This window comes from Neodiprion fabricii, chromosome 6 (assembly GCF_021155785.1).
Source record: "Neodiprion fabricii isolate iyNeoFabr1 chromosome 6, iyNeoFabr1.1, whole genome shotgun sequence".
NCBI classification, from domain to species: Eukaryota; Metazoa; Arthropoda; class Insecta; order Hymenoptera; family Diprionidae; genus Neodiprion; species Neodiprion fabricii.
The window spans coordinates 10,421,022-10,445,368 of NC_060244.1; the positions used below are offsets into that span (position 1 = coordinate 10,421,022).

The window sequence follows — 24,347 nt, forward strand, 5'->3', positions numbered from 1 at the left end:
CATCGGTGTGTTGTATACTATGTACCATGTACTGTGTATAATGTAAAAAAATAACGATGTAAACGTATATATATATATATACACACTTTCGTCTAGTCCTACAGTACGTTTATATCACCACAATTTTCTCCTTCACTATCTTTATTTGCATTTCAGCGTTAAGTACGGCTAGTAACTCCTTGAGACCAAAACAAAAAAAAAAAAAAACAAATAACCGAAGAAATACAACACGCTTAATCTACGGAATTTGTCATAACAATAAGAAACTTTGTTGACCGAACATCGATACTTTTTAGCAATTTTATCATGAGATTATATTATTACCAGAGAAGCAGAACAAGTAATTCGATATCGTGAAATCGAACGAATCTCTGAGGTTCAATTTTTTTATTAAGTTAATTTAACTAACTTAAATGCTCGGTGTAAGATTAACAGAAGAATATCGACTTTTGGCCATCCATCCTCTTTGAGTCCAGGTTGGCTGGCCAGTTGAGGCACGAAACGTACCGAAGAGTCTCTCTGAAACGGGTACGAAGCTGATACAAAGAAAGCAGCTCGCATCTAAATACTTCGTATATAGCAGCAGTCCGCGCCCAAGTAACAATAAAATCTGATTTACCAACATTGTTTTCCAGGGGACAATGCTCGGTCGAGATAAGTTATGACGTCATAAGGCAAGGCTCGAAGGCGAAACAAAAGAAGATCTAGCTACACCACGGCACCGGGTTGGTTGTAGGCGGAAGGGTGAGGGGGGCGGGAGGGGGTGGCAGGAAAATAATAAAGACGAGTTTTTAATTGTACCATAAATTTAAACGCTTTTGTTTTTAACGCTGCGCCCCGCGTTTCTCCGAACCAAACTCCGAGCTCTGCTCGTCCGCCATATTGGATGATTGTTTCTTCTCTTTGCGGAATAATAACTCGCCCCTCTTTGTGCCTCTCCTTTTGCGTCTCCTCACCGCGAGTATTCGCCTGGACCATCGCTACGCGCGATCGAGATGGAGGTGGTGCAGTTTCAGGGGTATCGAGTGATGTAGAATGTTGTATTGTGTTTATTATTTAACTTACGAGTTTCAATTTCACAAGTTCTAGACTTTTACGTGGTATACGCGTAAGTTTGATAATGTTGAAAAAGCAGAAAAATTTTTCACGACATTCTCGAGAAATGCTTGTTCCGAGTTTGGAAACGGCCGTGTTAGTTCTGCAGAATTGTCATTGTGGGTCGAGCTTTTTTTTCTAAATAATTTTGGTTAATACAATTATTACTCTCTCACACGCCTTGCTTTCCTGCAATATATTTTTCACCCGATATGCCATTAAGATCTCTTCAGGCGAGCTCATTGATAACCTCGAAAGTTCTTGAAATTCTACCTCCTCTTTTTCTCGTTAAAAAATAAGTTTCATTTGTATTTTTTTCGAACATCGTTGTTTCACAGATAATTGGCTTTGACCGTAGGTTCGTCTTTCCTCGGATATTCGCCCACACGTGGCTGATGAAGCATGCCTTTTGGTTCACCAAATGGTATATTGTAGCTAATAATAAGTAATTGTAGCTACCTACATCCGAAATCTTATATTACACGTATACTCACCTCGAGTAGAATAGACATATATAGATACATACACGCTCTAGGGGGAAGGGGGATGCAGATGGGACGTAGCGTCGGAAGGAAGGGGGCTCTAAGGGTTGAATTTTCGTTTCGGCAGGCAAACAGGTTTGTCCTCCAAGGGTTCGGCCACCCCTTGGTCAACATTTTTTCGAATCTCGACCCGTTCCGGACCCTATTTGGCCAGGGGTGTCCAAACCGCGTCTTCGAACGGTCGACGCAGCCTTCCATCGGAAGAATTCCGGAGCTGTTTTGAGACCGAAAAGAAGAAAAAGCCAGCAGCGGCGTCGCTTCGCCAGAGTGCAGATTAACATTAACATAAAAATAAACGAATTCGAGACGGCAGCAAAGCCGCGCCAGCCATTTCACCCCCGGTTCTCTCCGTCCAGGGCTTCCTCGGCCTCCTTTCTGCAGTCCAAAGCCACCCCCGAGTGTCTTTTATTTTTCAAGATGGCGCCGCACAAAAGCCAAGACAAAAGAGAACGCAGACGGTGACCCCCGCCTCGTGCCTCTTTTGCCCACTTTTCCACCCACCCCCACCCCCACCCCCCCGCAGCCGACTCTAACCGTGGTACCGCCAAACCCACTTTGCGGTGACGGAAATTTTATTCATCGGTTGTAATTGCGTCAATTTGAATTTAGTTTGAATATTTATGGATATATATATTGAAGGCTGATCGATAACGCCCCGCCGCTCCCTCCACCCCCGGCCCGCCTCACCGTGTCGGTCAAAATTAATTGGACATTTTTGGACGCGGAAGGGAATTCGAATGGATATAAGAGAAGCGAGAGGGCGAAAGAGACGGCGAGAAATGACGCGAAAATGGGAGAGAGGGAGAAGGAAATAGGAAGCTTGAGAGGTTTAATCGCTTGTTTTGGGCGCTTAAAGTGTGAAGGCTTACGCGATATGGGCGAGCCGAAAGAAACTGACGTCGGGGAAAATTGGCACGAAATGAGAAAACAAACGGTTATTAATGATATTTTACTAATCGTTTTGTTATTTATTATTAATGAGTCGATATGAAATTGTATAATTTTATACGTTCACCCAGGTCGGTAATTCTAATACACAGTCCGTTATTTCTCTGCAATATAAAATAACATGTTTTCATCGGTGAAACCTTGTATTAACCTGTTTAAAACTTTCATTTGCCGCGCTCTTTCTCGATTCATCAGCATTCGTTTCATCGACAACGTTTGGGTCTGAGAATTAGTTACATATTTATAACTTCAAGAGATTGTACCGATCGATTGTATACGTTTCACTGCAGTATTAACGAAGATATAAAGAAAATATGCCAGATGAGATGAAAACGTTAAAGAAGAAAACTTTTATCCTGAACTTTCCTTTTGTCGCGTATATTGCACAAGGGCTGTATAATAAAATTAGTTTTAGTAATTACGTCTCTATTATACATGCACTCTACATTTTATAACGATAAAAATTTCGGCTTCTCTACGGTTGGTAGTACGACTTTACTCCGATAAAGTGACGTCGTTTTCATTTCATCCTATGACGATGAACGAAGAGCTGAAAATGATACTTAATTACTGTCTACATACGAACAGAGTTACAATTTTGACACAATTTGTTGTATAAATTAATTTTACATCGTTAATCATGGGTACAGAAAATATACGAATCTACGTATGAAATTTTTCACGGATCGTAACGATGGCACAAAACGAGGCTCACTTGTATTCTCGGTCCTTCACAATCGGAAATTGGTCCACGGTACTTCTTTTTTCTTCTTTCAATGTTTGGAAGGCATATTTTACGCGTGGATCGCGTAATGGAGGTTCGCGTGTGAAACGCTAAAAACTCCGCGGTTTCACGGTCGTGGATATATCCTCGGGTGTGGGGGCCCGAAACGTGGGGTGGGCAAGATAGGGCGGTCTGAGCGAAAAAGGTGCCGGGGAGTCGGGTTTTTATACCCTGTATATCGTATCATAAAAAGTAGGGATGTGAACAGGTTGCATGCCCGCGGAGCGAGTCCCGTAAAAAAAAGGGGTGGGCTCGTCGTAAGAAGAGAGTCCCCACGGGACGTCGCGGTGAGATCAGCCCCTAAAATCCTCCCCGTCCCCATCCCCGATTCCGATCCCCCTCCAACAGCCACCATCACCATCACCTCGCGACTCCTTCTTCTTGGCTTTCTTGGAAATTCTTCCCCTCTTTGCCCAGTTCTTTCCTCCCTTTTTATTCATCTCCTTTTCCAAGCGGCAAAGGGGCGGCGGGGCGGAGGGGCGCGCGAGGCCGGCAGCCGCCAGGAGAGGGCTGCGTCGGGGGGGTAAAAGCACCCTGCTCGAAGTATTTGAGATAAGAATAAAGAGTCGGGGAAGGCTGCGAGGAGCGGAGGAGAATAAGAAGGAGGGCGGCGAGGGGCGAGGAGCGAAGTCGGGTGGCATATCAAAACGCCCGGGAAAGGCAAAAAGTATACGCCTGCGATCGATGCCTTCCCTTGCCCGGCAAACCGAAATTTACACCTTCTCTTTTTCTTGGTCATTGTGTGTTTATTATTTTTTTTTTTTTTTCAATGCTCTCTTTCCGCACAACGCAATCGGAAACCTTGACCTTTGACAAAAACCTTTGACCGTTGACCGATATTAGTTACAATCTTTCTAATCGTCGGCTGGTTGGTTTCCTCTGATTTTCGTGCATGTGTAGAATATAGATAGAAAATAACGGGTGTATTGTTTTTGGGCAGGGTATAAAACGGCGACGAGAAACGATGTTCGGTGTCGGTGTGGATGAGAGGAGTGCAGGGGGACCGGGGGGATCGGATGAATTTCCTAATTAAAACTTGTCTGAAACTATTTAAAAGTTAAAAAGGAAAAAGTTATATGCCCGAGCGATGGGCTATTATCACTTCGCTCCGTAAGTTTGATAAATTATCAATCCCTTTCCCACCATCCCCGGCTGTACAGCGTTAATTCATTTTTCAACCCCTCCTGTCGCTTGCCACGCAACGCGCACAGTTCGAACCTCTCCTTATTTGCGAAACGGAACGATTCTTACGTGCTCGGTTCAGTTATCATACATCTAAGAATATAAGAGCAAGAATTATTCTGACCGCTTTTGTTGCACCGAAGATAACTAGACGACTGGCGGGCAAGGGGAGGAAAGGAGAGGAGAGGAATCGCGGCGGAGAGCTGGGAGGGGGATGGGCAATTAGTAGAAGTCCGCTCCTAAGCTGGGCAATAGATTTTTCCCCAAGATCTACCCTGCTTAGCGTTGCAAAATTTACAATGCACTGCGAAATTGCTGCATGTTCGTGTAGAAAAATTTACGAGTACATTATACACCCTGCACCCTGAACGCAGCGAGTTGTGCTATCATAGCTTTGCTGCACACGAGAAAAAATTTGCCGTTAAAGTTGTAAAACGCATCTGTGTGCGAACCACGCGCGTCACTGAGTTCCACGTGTCCGTTTATCCTTTCTACTTTCATAACAAATTAGAAATCAAATCAGCTGAAATTTGTGGGAAACGACGCCATATCACAAAAGCTACCGCAGCACGTGTCAAATCTTCGCTAATGAAGCTGCTGTATTTTACTTTCCATTGGGGTCTACCAGTGCCTTGAGTACCTCTGCATCGATGCCGTTTAAATTGAGCCACGGTATTCCGGTTCTCTACCTTATCGACCGGAGTTAGAACTTTGGTGAAACGCCTCTGACGGAGGGTTGCTGAACCAAAGCCGAGCTGGTCGGTACAGCGAGGCGGACAATGGCAAGATAGTTCTCTTCGAAAAATAGCGGGGCTGGTTGATTCGTCGATGAAAGCTCTCTTCTGAATAATTATATCATTCGCTGAGCGAATGAAAGGCCTGTATTCTCTGGAAAAATTGTAAATTTTCTCGTTTTTTCTCTGCGTTCCCGTTAATTTTTTCAACGAATGAAATATTCCGAAGCTTTCGAAATAATTTCTTGGCTTACGGTTGCAGTTTTCTGGATACTCGTGAATTTTTAAAATATGGTTTTTAATTCACGAGGGGTGGCGCGTAGTTTCAGTCGTGCAGCGAAACAACCCTGTCAGTTTAAAGAGGAATTAGGGGCTGCAGATATACGGGAATGGCTAGCCTCGTTCTACGGAATATTTTAATCTTTGACGTACACACGCGGTAAACCGGGAACAATATTCGTGCGCGTTGTGTATACCGGTCGGTTGAAAATTACGAGCCTCCGGTGTCTGGAAATAATTGAACAAATTAGGAAAACTTAACGAGGTCCCCACCGGCAACCATTGCCGCGAAAACTGCCCTCATAAAAATTTCAACCCCGACCCCCTCCCCCTGCATCCCCTACTTTCTAAGCGTGGCTAATTCAAGATGGCGTCGCCCCTATTCTATTCTATTCTATTCTCTCTGCTCTCTGCTCTTCTCATCTCTGGCCATAGTTCGCTGGCAACCAACCCCTCGCCCTCGCTCCAACCCCCCGAAAACTCCCGGAGGGTGGGGCCTTGAACGTATGGCGCACCCTTCGTCTGAGATGGTCTCAAACTGGAATGGTGTATTTTATACGGCTTGGATAACATTCGCGTTGGATCTATGCGCAGAAATACGTAGAAATTTCGTTTCACCGCTCAAGTATTATATTAAATACGTATTTATCAAATAAATCTGCAACGAAATGGTTCACGAAAAAAGCATTTTCTACGAGCTTCGCGTGATATTGTAAAAATAAAAAAAAAAAAAATTTGATTAGTTTATTGTAAGTTTTTCATCATCGAGTATCGTGATCATTATATTGCATAATTGGTATCGAGAATCGTGATCGGATGTGGAGCGCAGTTAAATTTTTTTTTTTTTTGCCTAAACTTTAGCCGCTTTTCTCAGCTGAGCTGCATAGAGTTTAGAATGTTATAGTTATTACATTACATTTTGCTGTCCGGCCGTTGGGCACTACATACAGTGGTAGTTGGAATGCTGCGAGGGCTGAGGGTTGTATCTATGCCAGAAATTTCAGCAACCACCCAGATTTAAACTCACGTGCCACTGCGTCTAAATTCTTGGGGCAACGCGGTTAGAACGGATACGTATTTTACTGAGTGAAAAAAGGTAATAACAAAAATAATAAAACTAGTAACTTTCAACGAGTAACAAGTAACAGAGGTGACAAGAAGTGAATTACAAAAAAAAAAAAAAAAGCTCACGAAACCGATTCGTATTTCTAAGGACATATATCGTTCCGATAAATTTTTTTTTTTTTCCTAACTTCTATCAAAGTTAATGTATACGTAATTTTTTTCACTCTACTTATTTCATTTTGTTCTAATAACATATTTATTATTGTTATTATTGTAACTACGACTACAAATATTTTCGAAATAGCTTAATTTTTTCGTACCCTTACCGAACCGTCATCTTCATTGATTCAACTCACCATTAACGAACTCACCTTGCATATATATACTACACTGAATTGTAAAATACGTATTTCTTGGACACCATGACGTGCGAAATCACAAGACAGGAACTGTTTATTTAGTTTTAGTACGATTTTTTATCGGAGCACAAATAGTGAGATTTAATAAAAAATGTTACTGACAAATAATATTTCTTATCTATATCTTCGTTTCAGTCTTTTTATTAATCTACAAATTTATGTGGTTAGTAGAACTTATCGCATCAAATGAATTTCGGGAATAAATTCAATCGAACAGGAGGCTTACAAATGTACAGCACAATTTTCTAATCGTTTAAATCAATTGATTGAAAACGGTGTATGCAATATTGTTAATCAATCGCGTCGACACAAAGAGTTTATCTTCAATTAGATTCGACCATGTCAATTTTTGCGACTGAGGTAAAAATTGCTCGTAAAAAACGTATTTACAACCGAGCCGTTCCTGACCCGAGGGCCTAAATTGCCAGATCACAATTAACTACCTTGCGCAAAACGCAACAAATATTGACAATGAGTCGAAATTAAAAAGCATAGGAAAAAAAAAACAAAAAAAGAGAAAAACATCTCGAACCCCGTCCAATATCTTTTCTCCGAATTATATTGCGAATTTTTCCACGGCCCGCGGCGTACTGACCTCGCCCCTATTTTTCACCCGGCACCCCTGTGCCTCCCCCTCTTCCCCCGTTGCCACCCCCCACCCACCCCCGCCGGAGCCCTAATTTTTACGATTCTGCGCGCGAAAAATTCCGTTTTTCGTACGCGTATACGCTACACGTATACGTGCAAAGCTGCGCGAGCTTGCGCGCCAATTTTCGGCCGAGGTTCTCGATTAAAGGGCTCCGTTGTTCGGGGTAATTTTTGCCCACCCTCTCTCCCTCTCATCCCTCACAACTTTACTCTTTGCCGATTTTTTTGCGGTTTTCTTTTTCACCTCCCAATCTTAGCCACTCATTCCACGCGGTTTTAACCCTGGATCTGCAGCCACCACCTCGTCCTCCGTTTGCCATATAGGTATGTACGTACATGTACATATCTACTTTGCTTTCGTTGATATGAACATAGATTTCGAGGGTGCTTGGTCCGAAAATTGTTTTGCCTGTTTTTTAATTTCCCGCTATTCCCGACGTAACTCTTTTTTTTTTTGCACTTTCTTTTTCTCAGTCCAGGAATATTATATACGTAGATACTTTAAACTTTTCGCCGTAATAGATTTTCAGCTTTTCTCGTTATGGCTTTGCTCGGTAAAGCAACGGATCAATTCTGTAGAATCGAGCTATCCGAGTTTTATCAAATTTAGAATTGAATTTCTTAGCGCGTTACAAGCAATTTTTCTCGCAGAATTATTCCGTCAGTAAGAATCTGGTGGAATATTTACGACATGGGTCAGCAATTCTCGTCAGTAATACCCAAGCAACGGTATATAGCGTATTTTGGTTGAGCTGAGTAATTCAAATGTAATTAATGTTATCGTTTACATTAACCATAGGACATGGGAATAGTTTAATTTTTGAGCATTCCAAACTTCCCGTTTACGAGAAGTACGCTGGTCAATTTAATCACGTTTCCGAGTTGAACAATTGTCTCTGAATGATGTTTTCATGAACGAGGAAAAGAAATAAAATAGAAAAGAAATCTTTCTACGAAACGAAGGTAAGGATATATTTTTTCAGCCCTCAGAAAATCATAAAAATTCGAAAACGGATTCGTCAAATTAGTGTTTCTCGTAAATGGTAAAGGCTAGTGACGTAACGAATATTCGCATTCGCATCGGCAAAAATCGTGCGAATATTATGCGAATGTGACTGTCGCAAATATTTCACACTTTGCTTGTAAAAATTGTGAAAATAATATTAAATAAAACAAAAAACATTAGTCTGATACTGAATTTTTATTACAAAGGTTTGTCTTCACGTTTGAAGCACACTTTAATCTCAAAATTAATTTGTTTCTGTTATCAATTTGTCGTTTAATAATCAAACAAACAATCAGCTTTTTTAGAATCAGCTCGGCAATTTCTGGTATAAGATGCAAGCGGTGCTAATGCGTGCGTGCGACTTGCACGATGTACCTGTCAGTCAATCAATTGTCAACTCTTCGTCATAGAGAAATCGCGGCAGATTTAAAATTGTTTATTCGCTTTGGCAAATATTGATGACAAATATTCGCATCCGCATTCGAATCGGCCAATGCTTAAAACTTTACATTCGTTACATCACTCGCAAAGGCTAATGGCCTAAGATTGCTGGACGTTCATACCTTGGTGTACGTTATACGTACAGAGATTGTATCTAAATCAGAATCTCAACTCTTAATAGCCGTTCGAAAATTGTTGTGCGCTATTGTACCTACGAGAAAAAAAATTTTTCACGAGTTTCTACTCAAAATGGTCGGTACAAATCGTCGATTAAGAATGCTCGTACGATTATGCCGGGGTTAAGAATCGCGGATTAATGCATAGGTAGTTGGGGCGCGGGGGTGGCGAGGGTTGTCGGAAATAATGGGCCGGTGGCCAATTGGGGGAGGACGCGGAGCCTTAAGACGGCCCCGAGAGCCGAGCAGCGGGTCGGCGGTTCCCCTCTTCGGCCATAAATCCAGTTCGTTCTCGTAGAATTTCCTCCCAGTATAAATTCACGGGGTGGAATAAGGATTGCCGGGGTAGCTGGAACCCCTTTCAGACGTTCGCGGCTGCGGCGCGGCTCCCTGCACAGCCCGGGCGCGTTACTGGATGGAGGAAAAGGAGGTGGAGGATGAGGGTGGCGGGGCGGCGGAGAGAGGAGGTGGAGGCCAGAGGGAGAGGGGCACCATCTTGGATCAATAAATGATTTAACATTCACAAAATGGCGGCTGCTCAGCCGGGGCGGGCGGCGGGGGCGGAGAAATAATATAATCTACCTTAGACTCTGCAGAGGCAGCCACCCTCGTCGCCTTCCGCGCCTTCCGCGCCTTCTGCGCCCTTCTCGGCCCTGCTTTATTCGTCCTCCGACTCACACGCGCGCCGGCTCTTCCTCCTCGTTCCAGTCCTCATCCTCGTACTCCTGGATCTCCAGAACCTCCGCCCCCTCCTCAACCTCCACCCCCGCCGCCTTGCCGACGAACTCGGGGAGAACTCCGCTAATACCCGCGCACCGAGTATTCAAATTTCGCGTTTTGAGACGCCTGGAATAGCAAATGATGCATGTCTATTCAAGTCGGCGGTACCGCGGCCCGCTCTCGAACCTCCGACCCATCCCCCGGCCGCCCCCTCGTTCGAAGATGTATTAAACCCGGTTAATTTCGACTTTGACGCATCGCGGCCGCCGATCCAGTCCCTGGTATCCGCGCGGGGTGCAGGTCTGCTTTATTCGTCTCCGTGTAACTCACCCACCCTCCACCCCCTCGTCGAGCTAGGCTGATATTTCACTAGCAACGAATTCGGATGTACAAACGCGCTCCTCACTCCTCGATTTACGTCAAAGCGACACCAGCTGGGCCATAGACTTTGGGATAATCTGACTTCGATACGTGTTTTCCTAGATTCTACGTATAACCGGCGACATTGCCGTTTTAGAGAAGGATGAAAGTCGGGGAAGCGTTCACGCGTTTGTCGGTATTCGTCGATCGGTGAAATCGATCTTCGATCACGATTATAAAGGAAGGTTTTGAGTTGTGAAAAATTTTGAATTCGTAGACCTGATCGATTTTGTTTTCTGCTACAGGATTTTCTCAAAAAATAAGAATCAGTTTTTTACACTTTTTTTTTGTCTCTAAGCGTATCATGGCAGAATACATCATGAGAATAATCATAAATCGTGTTTATGCAGTCGTACCTTTCCATAAAAATCGAAAATGATGATTTTTCAAACAATCTCTTGGAAGTTTTTTTTTTTCATTCTTTCGCTGGATAATTTATGTCCCCGATTCTTAACATTCTTCGTCTGATATATTTCCGCGAACAGACTCCGGAGATGGATCAAAAATAAGAAAAGGCACATTTTCTCATCTAATGCTGCACAGTTTTTAATATCGCGAGAACGGTTTAGCGACTCGCGATCGGTTCACTCTGTTCCTCAACTGTCGGTTCTTAAATACCCGGTACACAAATTAACCTTCGCTCGTTCTTTCCTACTTCGTCTGGTCCTTATTAAGGACAAATCTTGATACCTCTCTGGATGCCAAGCAAAAATTTGGAAATATCAGTAAAATTTCATTCAATTTTACCGCAAACCATCATGCGTCTGACAATGAAAAATTGCCCGCTTCCTTTACAGGTCAAGGTTTTCAGACAGTAATAAAAAGAATCTGGATCTCATCTCGTTCACAGACGCGAAACAAATTTAGATAAGTTTATCCGGTCTGATAACATCTAACCGTATTTAATGGCATAGGCTACAGCAAACTAGATTTTCGGAGGATGTAGTCAGTTCAAGGGGGTGGGGAAGGGGAGGTGGGAGGACGTATAAGATCCCTAAATATTAAGAGGGCATTAGCGTGGGCGGCCATTTTGCATCAGCCCAAAGCTCCATCTACCCTCTTTTAACCTCTCTTCTCCTCCCCACGTCGTTCGTCCTACAAGCGAACCTGCTGGCTGGCACATATTATTATATTATAAGGGTGGCTCACCCGTTTACTCCCCCCTCGCCAGTCGATCCCGCCCCTCTGCCCTTACTTCCGTACGCCCCCCGGCAGCCACCCCCTACGGGGCAACCTTAGAAGATTATGGAAATCTAACGGAATTATGTACCCTGAAATTTTGTCAAAATCTCACTACACGACACAACTAGGTATATATTCTAGGTATACACAGCGTGATGGAGTCCCAAACAAACAGACTTATGCACGTATTCGCAAGCGAACATTTGCCAATGCGGGTGACCGTATCATACACGTTTCCGTTTTTCTCTATTCCTGCTAAAGAAAATGCGTGACACGTCTATTTGGAAATTTTCTTCGAGAGCTTTCTACCCTCGAGGGGCGGTGTTTGAGGGCTGGTTTATTAGCAGTTATAGGGAGAAATGTGCGGTAAGTTTCTGAGCCGAGACCCTGCGGATCACATGTCTTCATTAGGCACTTAGTTCCTGGATACCGTTCGTGGCATCCTCCTCGGAAGGCCAAGTTTGTTGTGTGAGAAAACAGGCCGGCGGAGGGAGGGCGCCGGGTCACGGGGACGAGGGAAGTTGATTTGAATTTATATTACCCGGCTACCCCTCCGAATACGGTCTAAAGACATTTCCATACATCTGAGAAATCTGTAGAACCGTTCGAATTCCGATCCCTTTCCCGTATTCATTTCTCCTTGCGGAATTTCGATGTCCCATAAAACGGAAGAGTCGAAATATCTTTGTTATTGCGGGCGACGAATTGGCCAAGGTCGAACAATATCTTCGCTCGACAACTTTCAATAAAGTTTTCAAATAAAATAAGCCAACGAATTTGGCAAGGATAGATATTTCGTACGACAAATCATTTAACGAAGTTCAATTTGGATCAGTACACATTAGCGGAAGGTAAATTAACGGGATTCAAAATTGCGACAAAGTTATTGGCGGAAAAGCTGCAAAAACTGTGAATTTGGCAGGAAGGAAGAAAATTCTTAAATTTTGCATTTTTTTGATATAAAAGGACTTTACTTAAAAACCTATGAATCTCTTTAACAATTACTTTTGATTCTATTCAAATTTATTTCAACCCAATGGAATTTTTTTTATGGGTAATTCATAATCGAGCATATATCTTTTCTTACGTTAGTGTAAGAAAGAAAAAGAAACATCAATTTCGTGCAATATATTTTTCCACCGCATCTGCTTGACGTTTAATTTTTCCATGCCTGTAACTCGGGCTTCTTTCACCGCTGCGTTTTAATCGCAGCACGAGGCAGCGAGTGAGGTGATTAATTAAGGGTGTCGTTTTAATTCACTTTCACCCGTCTTGTTGTAGGTACACGCCGACAAACGAGCCCCAGCGACCTCGGCAGACGTACTTTTTCCGCTAAATTTTCACTCTACCACTTAGTCACTGGTGGCCGGCGTTAAGTACTTTTTAACCGCCAGGTATGTATTTATCTTTTTCTACCCTCGACCCTCCACCCCGACTTCCCTTTTCCCCTTGAAAAGCGCGTGTAATACGGAATAAATACGAAGCAATTAAAATGTTAAAACAAAGCGGGGGTCGGGCAGCCCCGCGGTTAAGCAACTTCACGCCCGCGCCAATTTACCCCATGCCAAAAAAAGTGTATCAAAATAACCCGACGCTGGTGTATTACCACCGTTGAATTCACGGCGTGATGAATTATTCACAAGCATATCGTTGCGTAATAACGCGAGATAAAAGCCCGGAATTTTAGGGTGGCGTTTTTTTCAATTCCCGTTTGTTACTCTCACTGATCGCAATATCGCGTGCACTTGGGAATATAAATTTTTCTCACTTTCAGACAAGATCCTAAACGCTTCTTCGACAAATTTCAATACCGATAAATGCCGCGCTTAGGTCGTCTGCGATTGACGAGAAGTCTCGGCGGCGACTAACTGCTCAATTTCGTATCACGTACCCCGGATCTTAGATGCGAGCGATTCCCACAGTGCAACTCTGTATCACGTGGTGGTCAGAATTTGAAAAACCTGTTGGACTGACCAGTCGGCGGTACGAGGGGAGGGCGAAAGCCGCGAAGCTGTGCCACCCGGTTTCTATATACACAAAATTGATTCATTTTCCTGGCAGGTCGGAATCCAAGACGCTTTCTCGATGCGTTTCCCACCGTGCAACTATGACAGCGAGTGGTCAACATTTTGAGAACCTGTTGGACTGACCACTGATCGGATGGTGAGTCGCGTCATCGCCTCGAGGACACCTTCGACTGGTCTTGAGTTAGGATGTGGTTACCAAACTTGTATTTCACAGGGATGATCGTGCAACGTCCGATGACCTTGTCACTTGTAGTTTACGGAGTTGTTTACGCTCGATGGGTTTCGTGTCAGATCGTGTTGTATTTTCTTGCCAGTAATTTCGAGTCTAAAATATTCTCACTTTTTGCACTGGTGAATGTGCTAATTTTCCGACATATTGCGACGACTTCAAATTAAAATAAATAAGTCAAGTAAATGGAAAAAATATTTTCACCTTCGCGGGGAGGAGAGTCAAAATGAAAGTAAATTTTCTTTCGGTTTCAGGTACCTTGCTGAATTCATCCGATGATCACCGACATGATCGCAAACGTAACTGGAGAGAAATCAATGAACGTGAGTGGAAGCAACTTTGTATTTTTACACGCTGGCTTCAAAGTTCTGATAAATCATTGACGAATATGATCGGATGACGGGAGTAAATGTTGAACGTTGTTCAAAAAATTAAGTTTTTTGTTGCGTTTCATCGCGTTCAACCGAGTTTTATACACTCACTTGAGTCGAATTACAGACGCAGGTATTTTTGCCATGTGATTTAAGAATTGTTCGGGCAAGCGAGCAATTGTGTCATTCATATGCATAAACGCAGGTATGAATGATTTCTAAGCACGTAACGAGGGTTTCGTGTGAAGAATAATTTACGACTTTCGAATATCGTGTTCGGAACCGACCTTTCCTTCACCCTCGAAACTTTTCGAAACTGTTTAAAATTAGGAAAATCACCCCTCGTACGGCTCGGGGTAAAACCGGATGCAGGCGCTAAGAGTGCGTAGCTGCTCAAGGAATTTCTCTGAGCGCGAACAATGCTCACATCGATCGTGGGATACCGGTCAAGCGTCCGGTTTAACGTGGCATCGGCAGGGTCCAGTCCACCCTTTGAAAGTAAAAGTGTAAGTAGTCACTTCGGCATTTCCTTGCTTCCGTAAGGGGCGAATTCGGTCCTGCGTCTGACCCTGAAGCAGCTACGCGAAGTGTCGTTCCGATCGCTTTGATTACTAACATTGAGAAACGGATATCCATTTTCCATCTACCAGGTGGTTATGAATATGGGGTTTCCTCGGTGTCAACGACCCACAGTTGAAAACAAGTAGAATGACTTTACGACCTCAAGTTTACACTTCATCTTTCTCTCAGTTTTGACTTCTCTTAAATGAAAATTAATTTTTCCGCTGTTCTGCTTACGTTAGGCTCTAAATTCTTAACCAACTTCCCTACGTCTTAGTAATGTTTTGTTGTTAATTAATACTCCAGTCTGAGGAGCCCTCTCCCAAAGGGCCATTCTATATGTTTTTAACTATGGACCGTTGACACCGAGAAAACCCCTACATCGTATCATATGGTTGGGAAAGAACTTTAAAGAGAAAAAACAAAGTTACGAATATGGTGTCGCAGCTCAAGTAACGTTCTTTGACGAGCATGCTATGGATTTGATTCTTCTTCTATCCCGTGGCATTCTCGGCGAAAATAATTTCTACGAATTTTTAGGGAAAATGGGACATTTCGTATAATTTTGTATAAAAAATTGTTTTCGTATGAAATTGTAAATATGCACAGTTTCTCATAAAAAACTTGTGAATTTTCATGAAAATTTGTATTTTTACAGTAAAATATCTACAAGCTGCTACAATTTTTAAATAAATTAACAATTCCTTACGAAAAACTACGCACATTTACTATTTTGTACGAAATAATACGAAATGTTTCAATTCCCGTAAAAACTCGTGGTAGTAGAAATTTTCACCAGAATCATCTGATATTTGACACATCTTATATCTCGGGGGTAAGTTTTATTTTCTACAATTACTTCTTGTTGCCGTAAACTGTCAAGATGGACATTTTCGAACAGAACAAGATCGATGAACTCGACGATTATGTCCCATTCAAAGTATGTTGACGAAATGATGAGGAAGAAAAAAAAAAAAAAAATAAGGAAAACTCTTCCTTTGACAGAATTTCTGTCACTGTATGGAAATACTCGATGCAATTAGATTTTCTGCCGTATTGTTGAGAAGTGTTTAGTGTTAGGGATGTTGTAGAACTATGGTAAGTGTTGTACAAAGGACAATGCGATACCACGGGTATTGTTGAGCAGCAGCGGCCTGACTAACGTGAACTTGAGTTCTGCCCAGCGTACAATCAAGTCGTTAGCACGGAAGTCAAAACTCAAGCCAAGTTAGCTTTCCCATGCCTTGACGTATTAACGGAACGAATGCACAATTGTTGATTTATTTTCAACAAACGTACGGAAATCAGATTGCAGGCTACAATTACTAATTTTCGAAAGACGATAGTCGTTGTAATTTAAATTCGAAAAACCAGTTTTCAACGGTGCTCGGAATCATTCAGGATCTGATAATTTTACCGCGTGTTAAATTGTTCGACCGTATTTACACCCTGAGTTGTTTTAACAACAAAACGATCCCTGCACCTGAGACAGGCAACCGAAGTCACACCTCATGTCCAGTTTGAGCCACCGTATCCCGCACCTCATTATAGCAATGAATAACTGAATTTGATGACAGTCTAACGCTGGATTGCCTCATTATTGCCTTAGCTGAATGTCCGAATGGGATTTTTCTCAATTTTCCACATTTCTTGGCACTCACGTTACTTTGACAAATAATGGATCGGCGATTGAACTGTTGGATAAAGGGAGGAGTCTAGAGAAGGTTCGGGGGTAGGATGCTCGGCGTTGCCGAGTGTATGCCTTATGCCTAGCCATGTATAAGGCAAGGTTGCGTAGCTGATAGGAGCGGGTCCTTGCGGTATTCCTAGGTTCCAGGTTGTTTGAAGAACCTTTCGGAAAACAGTCCCCGTCGCGCCGATGTCAGATACACCCGCGTGTCGTGTTTCGGGGTGAAGTAAATTCAATTTCTCCGCGCTATCAGCCATCGCGTTCTCTTGCAGAACTAGCAAAGCTTGCGTTGGCATTCAAAACAGCCCTTAGAGATAAAACCCTGCTCCCTGCTCGGTATCGTCGTCTCTCCTGGCCGCCTCTCGTTTCCCCGTTCGCTCTCTCAGGATCGGAGCCAGCCATCCTGGTAACTGCAAAAGCAACTAGCCTCCTTCCGCGCCTTTCAACCCCCGTCGCCCGCAACTACCATCTAACCCGTCGTTTGGCCTCCCCGTTCCCTACCTCGACCCCCATATCATTAATTATCTAAATTGAAGCAACCAACCGACGCCGCTGCGCTGCGCGTCTTACGTCGAAAATATCAAAGGAGCCATTCCAAACAGCCGTGCCTTGCCTCGAGACGCGTTTATAGAAAATGGCCGAGTCCTCTCCAGCTTGCCTCGCTGATTTTACCCTTATATCAGACCTTTCGTCATATCTCGGATTCTATACATTTTCGCCTTCCCCTCGTCTCCGTTCTGTTTGCTTAGACTCCATATTTCCCCTTGACATCCAATAATTTTGTCTCATTCGTATACAGTTTAAGTTTTGTAAGTACATTTCTGGTTAGCTTTCAGCTTCAGCCGTGATCGTCGGTCGTTAAGATTCATTTTTTCAAAATATTTCACAAGATTTCCTAACTTTGGCCGAAGGTCGAGTTATCTCACTTTTTCAGCTCGCATAATTTGCCTGATCCAATAGTGCTGTTGGCAGAAAACGATTAAAAAACCAATCTTCGTTTCTATCGTTTTTTATTTCCAGTCGCATGAAGTTATGCTGTTTATTTACTTGTTTCTTACAGTGAAATATAAACTTTGCCAAACGGCACGAATCAGGGTGCCTTGTGATAAATATAGGTATGTATAAACGTTCAGATCGCACCACCAGACCACGTTTATGTCTCTTGAAGTAAGCCAATTTCCTTCGATCGATGATGGTCAATATTTTCACCGAGGTCACTCGTAAGCCGAGATACACGTGTTTACTATCTCTAAGCTCTGACTTCAAGATAGGTTATTTATTTTTGAACTGCTTCATAAATATTTTAACGAGAAGCGTTGCCATTTGAAGAAGCAATGAAACAAGAAACTATACTAAAGAAGAAAAAAAAATGATACCATCAATTTTTCACTTTACTTCTACACGTAATTCTAATTGTTGACAACGATTTTGCTGGCGCAATTTTTCCAATTTTTGATTGATACTGACTTTTTTGTATTTAAGTGGAATCATATTATGCCACTCAAAATTTTTTTACCCTACGCGAGATTGACTTGAAAAATACCAGACTAGAAGATTATTCTGCTACATTGTTAGAAATAATATTACACTCATATGTTATCTGATTAACCGGACATTACTTGACCAGTGAGTTCGGAAATTGTAGCTTTAGCTGTTTACCAATTGCCGATTTCATTTTCTCAAGATCACTATTTGATAGGGTGAACAGGGTCAAAGTAGGGAATGTCAACACTTTTTTACGTTTCTTGATCGTACTCTTTGCACTTTGCTCTGTAAAGGATTTTTGTCTGGTCAGTAGCTCTCAGAAACTAAAATAAATCGGTTAATTATAAATGAACAAGATTAGAAAAATTGCGGTTGAATGACCGTGATCATATAATTCTTTGTTAATTCATAAAACTGTGACATCGATACTCATGAATTTTTATATTCTAGAGAATGAGGGGGAAAAATAAAAATGTTTATTCGTCATTAAGAGCCGCATAAAGTTCATTAAAAAGATTTTAAAGCTGCACGGATAATGACCAAGTTTACAATTGCCAACAATTTACCCCGGGCATTCATTTTAGACAGTAAAGGGGGACGTAGGCTTAGGCATACTTCTGTCCCTAGGAAAGGTAGGGTTCCGAGTATACGCGGCACATTCGTATATGCAGGCAGAGCCGGCAGCCCACCAACACGCGTACAATCACGTATAACGTATACCCAAACCTAGGTGTATGCCTAGCTCGCAGCATCTCAGGCTCATATCGACGCGTTTTAGCCATTTTCCCGGGATCGCATCTTACCCCCACTTTTCCACTTTCCTCTATTCTCCTCCTACGCCTCTCTATCCGGAGCCCGGGTCCCTTTATTCCTCCGCCCCCGTTCCCGTCCCCCTCCTTGCCCCTTTGCCAGGTTCACCGACTAGTGAGTAACGATTTTCCTCCGTCTTACTCTCATCCTGCGGGACCCTCCGCACTCCCTAGACCTACGTGTGTAGGTATACATATGTAAAAACTCGGCAACTTCTACCCCGGCCTTTCAACCTCACGCTTTAAATATATATATACATATATATGCACATGCGATGTACATCCTCAAGTTTTAACCCTGACGAGTTGAAGCTAGGCTGCCACCACGGGTTACGACGTTGGAAAAACGGAGACATCGATGCACGGACTTGCGGTTTCGGATTTTTCTCTCCGACACTCGTGGACCGCAAAACTCCGGTCTGGGTTATGCGGGATGAGAGGTAATGTTTGCGAGCGTTACGGACAGCTTGAGGAGTCTCTTGTTGGGAAAAGGTTCCTTTGATTTTTCAGCATGTATTGATTGCCGAAATATTTAGTGCGCAGTGATTCTTGGTGACGTGAATCGATCTTAGGTGTGCCGCGAGCGTTCTCGGCTCTCGGTTCTCGGTTCTCGGTTCCGACGCCTGGTAACGTTGGTGAACGATTCAGAGGGGTAGGATCTTGGAGTCTTTGGGCTCACGCACTTCCGTTTTGCCTTGGAAAGCTTCATAATTAATGGAAGAGGGTACCGGAGAGACTGACAGGCTAGAGTAGAGACGGTAAAGAGAGAACGGAGAACCGAAGAGAGGGAGCGGCTGAGGAAGAGGAAGAGGAAGTGGAAGAGGATGAGGAGGAGGAGGAGGAGGAGGAGGAGGAGGAACGGGTCTCCAGCAATATCTTAAGTCTCAGAGAGGAGGCCTGGTTCCCTTGACAAGCGACGTTAATGTATGTATGAGATCCAACAGCCACCCAACAGAAGACAGCCCATCCACCTATGTGCTAGGTTGGGTTTCCAAGGGGCGCTGCATGATGAAATGAGAAACATGAGACACCATCCCTTAAGACCCCCGACTGAATACCTACATTTCCTATACCGCGGAGACCGGGCGAGAGAGCTCGAGACCGCTTTTCGTGTCTAAGACGACAGCCCCAGCCATCGTAATCAGCAGAGAGATTCTCCTCAGCTGATGCTCTTACAGTTTACGTTCTACCTTCGCCCGTAAATTCTAACCGTCATCGTTGCTTCGGTTCAGTTATTTCCTCCTCCCATGCAGAAATACATTATTCGAATCGCAAATACGTCGCGTACGTCTTGTTCAACCATAGTAGTCGCGAATACTATGCCTACGTGAAACTGTAGTTGCGTCTAGTGTCCTCAAGTTAACTCAAGGTGATGATATTCCCGACGTTCGTGCAACGCTGTATTTTGCATGAAAAATCGTTATTTTGCTACCTAAGATCAGTCCAGAATTCGACAAACCGTAATAACGCGAAACACGCGTACCTACTAAACGTCTTTGAAGTGATCCCAAAGATACAAGATATACTCGATGTTTTCGTTGTTCTTCCGCGTTAACGTTACTCATAACTTCGACCCTACATGTTGTACCAGTATTTGATTTTATATTTGTCTGTTGCCTTGATGGGACCACTCGATCCTATATTAGTATCGGCGTTTGTGGGGTCGACTGTTGTTGATTCCAGTGGTAATGGAGTGTTTGGTTGACCCAGGCACTGTAGCGGAGCGGGTCAAATTTATCTAAGCGATGTACCTGTAACTACCGTAGAAGAAGTTCGTTCCACTTTATTTTATCAGAAAATTATTCCCGCGACGAAAATTCAGAGTAAATAAAAGTATGAGTGAGTTAGCGTCATTTCTCTCAGGAAATAAAATAATGAAATTTTCACATCGGTACTAATCGGAAGTAGAAACAAATCTTCAGATTATGTTTATTCTAAAAAAGTTCCAAACGTAGAAAAAAAAATCGCCTGGAATATGCTTGCGTAGTAATTAAAGTCAAGTATAGGTACCTTAAAATGTGTTTCTGAGTAAATACCATTAGAATATAGATGCCACGTGTTTGTTGTTAGCTTTTCCTAAAGAACAAAGTCATATTTTTCAACATAAAAATATGAGTGACATATAACGAGGAAAAATCCGTAGTCTTAGAGTAACTACATCGTTTGCTCTGCCTCAAATATTTGAACTATTCCATCGTATCGTTGATACCTGATATTTTTAACTTCCCGTTTTTTTTTTCCTGTAATACGTATTTCAAAAATCTAGACGATAGTTTGCGTCACATGTCCAACTGGTCAGCTTCTTTGATGCGTTTCCTTCGCTGACTGCTACTCAGAGTTCAAATATAATTCAAAACACGCATCGTGTTGTGACAATGTCGATCGTAATTACACACGAATCGTACATACTGTAATTTTTATCACGGAAACAATACCATAACTGTATAAAACGACTCGATGTAAAGATAAACTCTGATCACACGGGCGAAAACAACGGCTGAAGTAGTACAGTCGAAGTATAATCCTTGATTTTACGAACGTTACACTTTACAGGGTAATATCGTTCCGCGATTGTCAAGTTTCGAGCGAAAAATGTTTACGAGGCACGGGGAAACCCTCGCAGGGAATAACAATCGGTAGAGCGGATTTCGTAATGGAAAATGTTTTAGCAATTTAGTTCTATCTCTGGTTATGGAGTTTCAAGGGGGTGGGGTGGCGGCGGCAGCGCGATGGGTAGACGGGGGTGGGTGAGGGGGGGTTCATAGTGTAATATAAGGGTAGTTTGTGCCAGAGCTCCGAGTCGGGGGTGCTTTCCACCCTCGCGCACCCCCAAGACGCTTCGCTCGTTCTGATTGGTCGACATTATTCAAAATGGCGTCTTCTCTCTATAAGATCCGTTTTATTAGCATACTAGGAAAGGTGGCTGTGTTGTTTATGCCTGGGGAAAAATATTCCCCCGCATAGTGGTATCGACGTGAAACCACCGGGGGTGGATTTTTCACTTCCTTCGTGTTCCCCTCATCCCGTCATATTTATTGGAGAAAAAATACCGGCGAATATCGTTGCCCACTTCCACCTGCGATATACCTTCGGTTATATCTACGGACAATAGTTGTCAGACGCTGGTTTTAACCATAGGCATGGCTTGATGTCAGTTTGGATTATAATATTAGTTTAAGGAGTCCGACCTGCCAGCCTCCCTATAAATTGGCTCCGCTCGCAAGTTAGAAAATTATTGATGATAGCGTATTAACCGACCAAATTTATGCTGATCCCTCAGAATGCAGTCTGACACTTTGCAATGCTGCGACTTATTCTAATGTACCGATAGTTTAAGGTTTGATCACTTCTGTCCGCACTCTCACTGGCTGCTTCTCGTTTTTCTCACTCGAGCAAATCGCACCAAGTCTCTGTTTCACTCTGCACAATGCAACAGACATTCGAGCTCAAAGTCCCAATCAAAACCGAAAATCTAACAATAAGACTTGCACCCTCGCGTCTAGCCAGATTGTACAGCATATTCTGACATCAGATGCAGAAAGCTACTGTGAGTACGAAGAATCGACCACCGTTGTAAAGAACACCCCTCGTTTTACCAACTTGAAAATAAATATCCGGTTTGACTTCGTGCACTGAAAGTAGTTTCGTTCTCCGTACCGTCTCTCTGTACGATTTTCTCAAAACTTGTTTCTTAGAGATATAAGTTTCCCCTTTTCCCAACGCTTGACCGCTGGTCAGTCTTCCCCAGCCCCATTCCACTCAACCCCGTCCGTTTCGCAGTGACAGACGGGAACAGTAAACCTGCCGGCGATCCAGTTACGCGAGGAACTTGTACATGATTTTCAATTATCCAGGGAGGGGGAGGGGGAGGGGGGGGGGAGGGGGAATCGCTGATGGAAACAAGTATATCGAGATATGGCTCTCACGGCACCCTGGCACAACTAGGTTCTGGGTTCTGATTCTGGTTCGCGTTTGGCATCAGTGTTTCTTTCTTTCTTTACCCTTCTTTCACGGAGAATTCAAACCTGCACCCATCTCAGGAAACGCGAAGAATACCAAAACAGGATTCGGAAATGGTGTTCATAAATTTCTTCTTCACCTCTGCTTGGTGGGAAATTTCTTTCCTTCGCACGTATCCCGATTGCATCTGTTCGCTCCTAAATCCTTACAAATGGCTCATGCATATGATCACACACGAAGTATTCCGACATCAGGTTCTACCTACACATTCGATCGTGAATTTTTCAACATCGCACCAGGCATCAAGCAAAGCCTCTGAGCTTTAGGTGTCATTAGGGTTCAATGATGGACGTTCAACACGTGGGTCCAGCATGGTCTGCGGTAATTTGAATCGTCGAGCCACGATTGAACAATTCCGTGGTTTTGTCCGACCACTGACTATAACGGATTCAATCACACCCTTCGGATCGAGCGCGCGTTTTTATTTCATCTTCGGAAAAAAAAAAAAAAATGTTGTTTGATACCGAGGGATTGGAATGGATTCACCGAGGATATAGGATAGCAGCAGTACCAATCAGACCCGGGCCGCGGATTAAAAATAAATTTACGCGGTGTTGGCGCGCCTCCAGCGAATATCAGGCGAAAAGGGATTCGGCAATCTGTCGGTTCGGATTGCGAACGGTGTTTAGCAAAAGCCCCGGAATCATACCACACAAGCTGAACAAAAACATAGATATACGTTTCCACCCATCGATTTTCCTTCCGAATTTCAACGATTCCTGGGTGTTTTTGCAACCAAGGACTTACCGCGATTTTTGCGCAACGAAGGTGCATTCGCAGAGAGACTCTCTCGACTAGTGCCTTAACTCCGTCTTAAACAATGAGACAATCATGGACGGTGAAGCGTATGCCTTGCTATTCGCTCAGTCACTCACTCGGTTCACGTGTCTTGTAACATTAATAATGCCAGGTCGCCTCTCTTACCCTCGCTGTTTCTGTCCCTCTGGTTCTATCCGAGTTTCCTCTTCCTCTCTCGCCTCGAAAGCATCCAGCCAGCCCCTCTTGCAGCCAGTAACACAACTTAGACTCGAAGTAAGTTCTCGCTAAACACTGAGGAGCACGAGAGGTTAGATGGAAATTGACGTTAATGTACTTTGAAAGTGTCGCGTTTCTCGATTATTGCCCGTAATTACATCAGTTTGGTTATTGCATTCTTGATTCGATCCGAAGTCGGCTCCAGTCTACCTATCCTCAAAGTCGAATTTACTGCAATTCAGTAGGTATTATGTAGAATATTCATTAATATTTAAGTATCACTGTGTCGGTTATAAATTCCGTTCAAATATGCAACTTTTTTCTTCCGTTCTGACAATCTTTCGTCATTGAAACGTCTGCCTAAAAATCATATTCACGTTAAAATGCCGTTCTCGCTTTTGCAAATTTCCGATATCCACACCTAAGAACTATCAGAACAAGAACTATACGCGACAGAACGTGACTTTTTAATTGTTCTGCCAAATAATTTCGCAAAGTTGATTCTTCAATAGCTGAAAAGTTGTTCAAAATATTTTTAA

The 24,347-nt window shown here is 43.1% G+C and overlaps 1 long non-coding RNA gene across 1 annotated transcript in view; it reads left to right on the plus strand.

The window, feature by feature from the left end:
- The window catches only part of LOC124185420, a 67,793-nt gene that overhangs the window by 12,762 nt on the left and 30,684 nt on the right, over positions 1-24,347 (plus strand). The window contains exons 2-3 of the long non-coding RNA XR_006871389.1: positions 12,923-13,035; positions 14,152-14,220. This is a non-coding gene — a long non-coding RNA (uncharacterized LOC124185420). The remainder of the gene's footprint in view (positions 1-12,922; positions 13,036-14,151; positions 14,221-24,347) is intronic.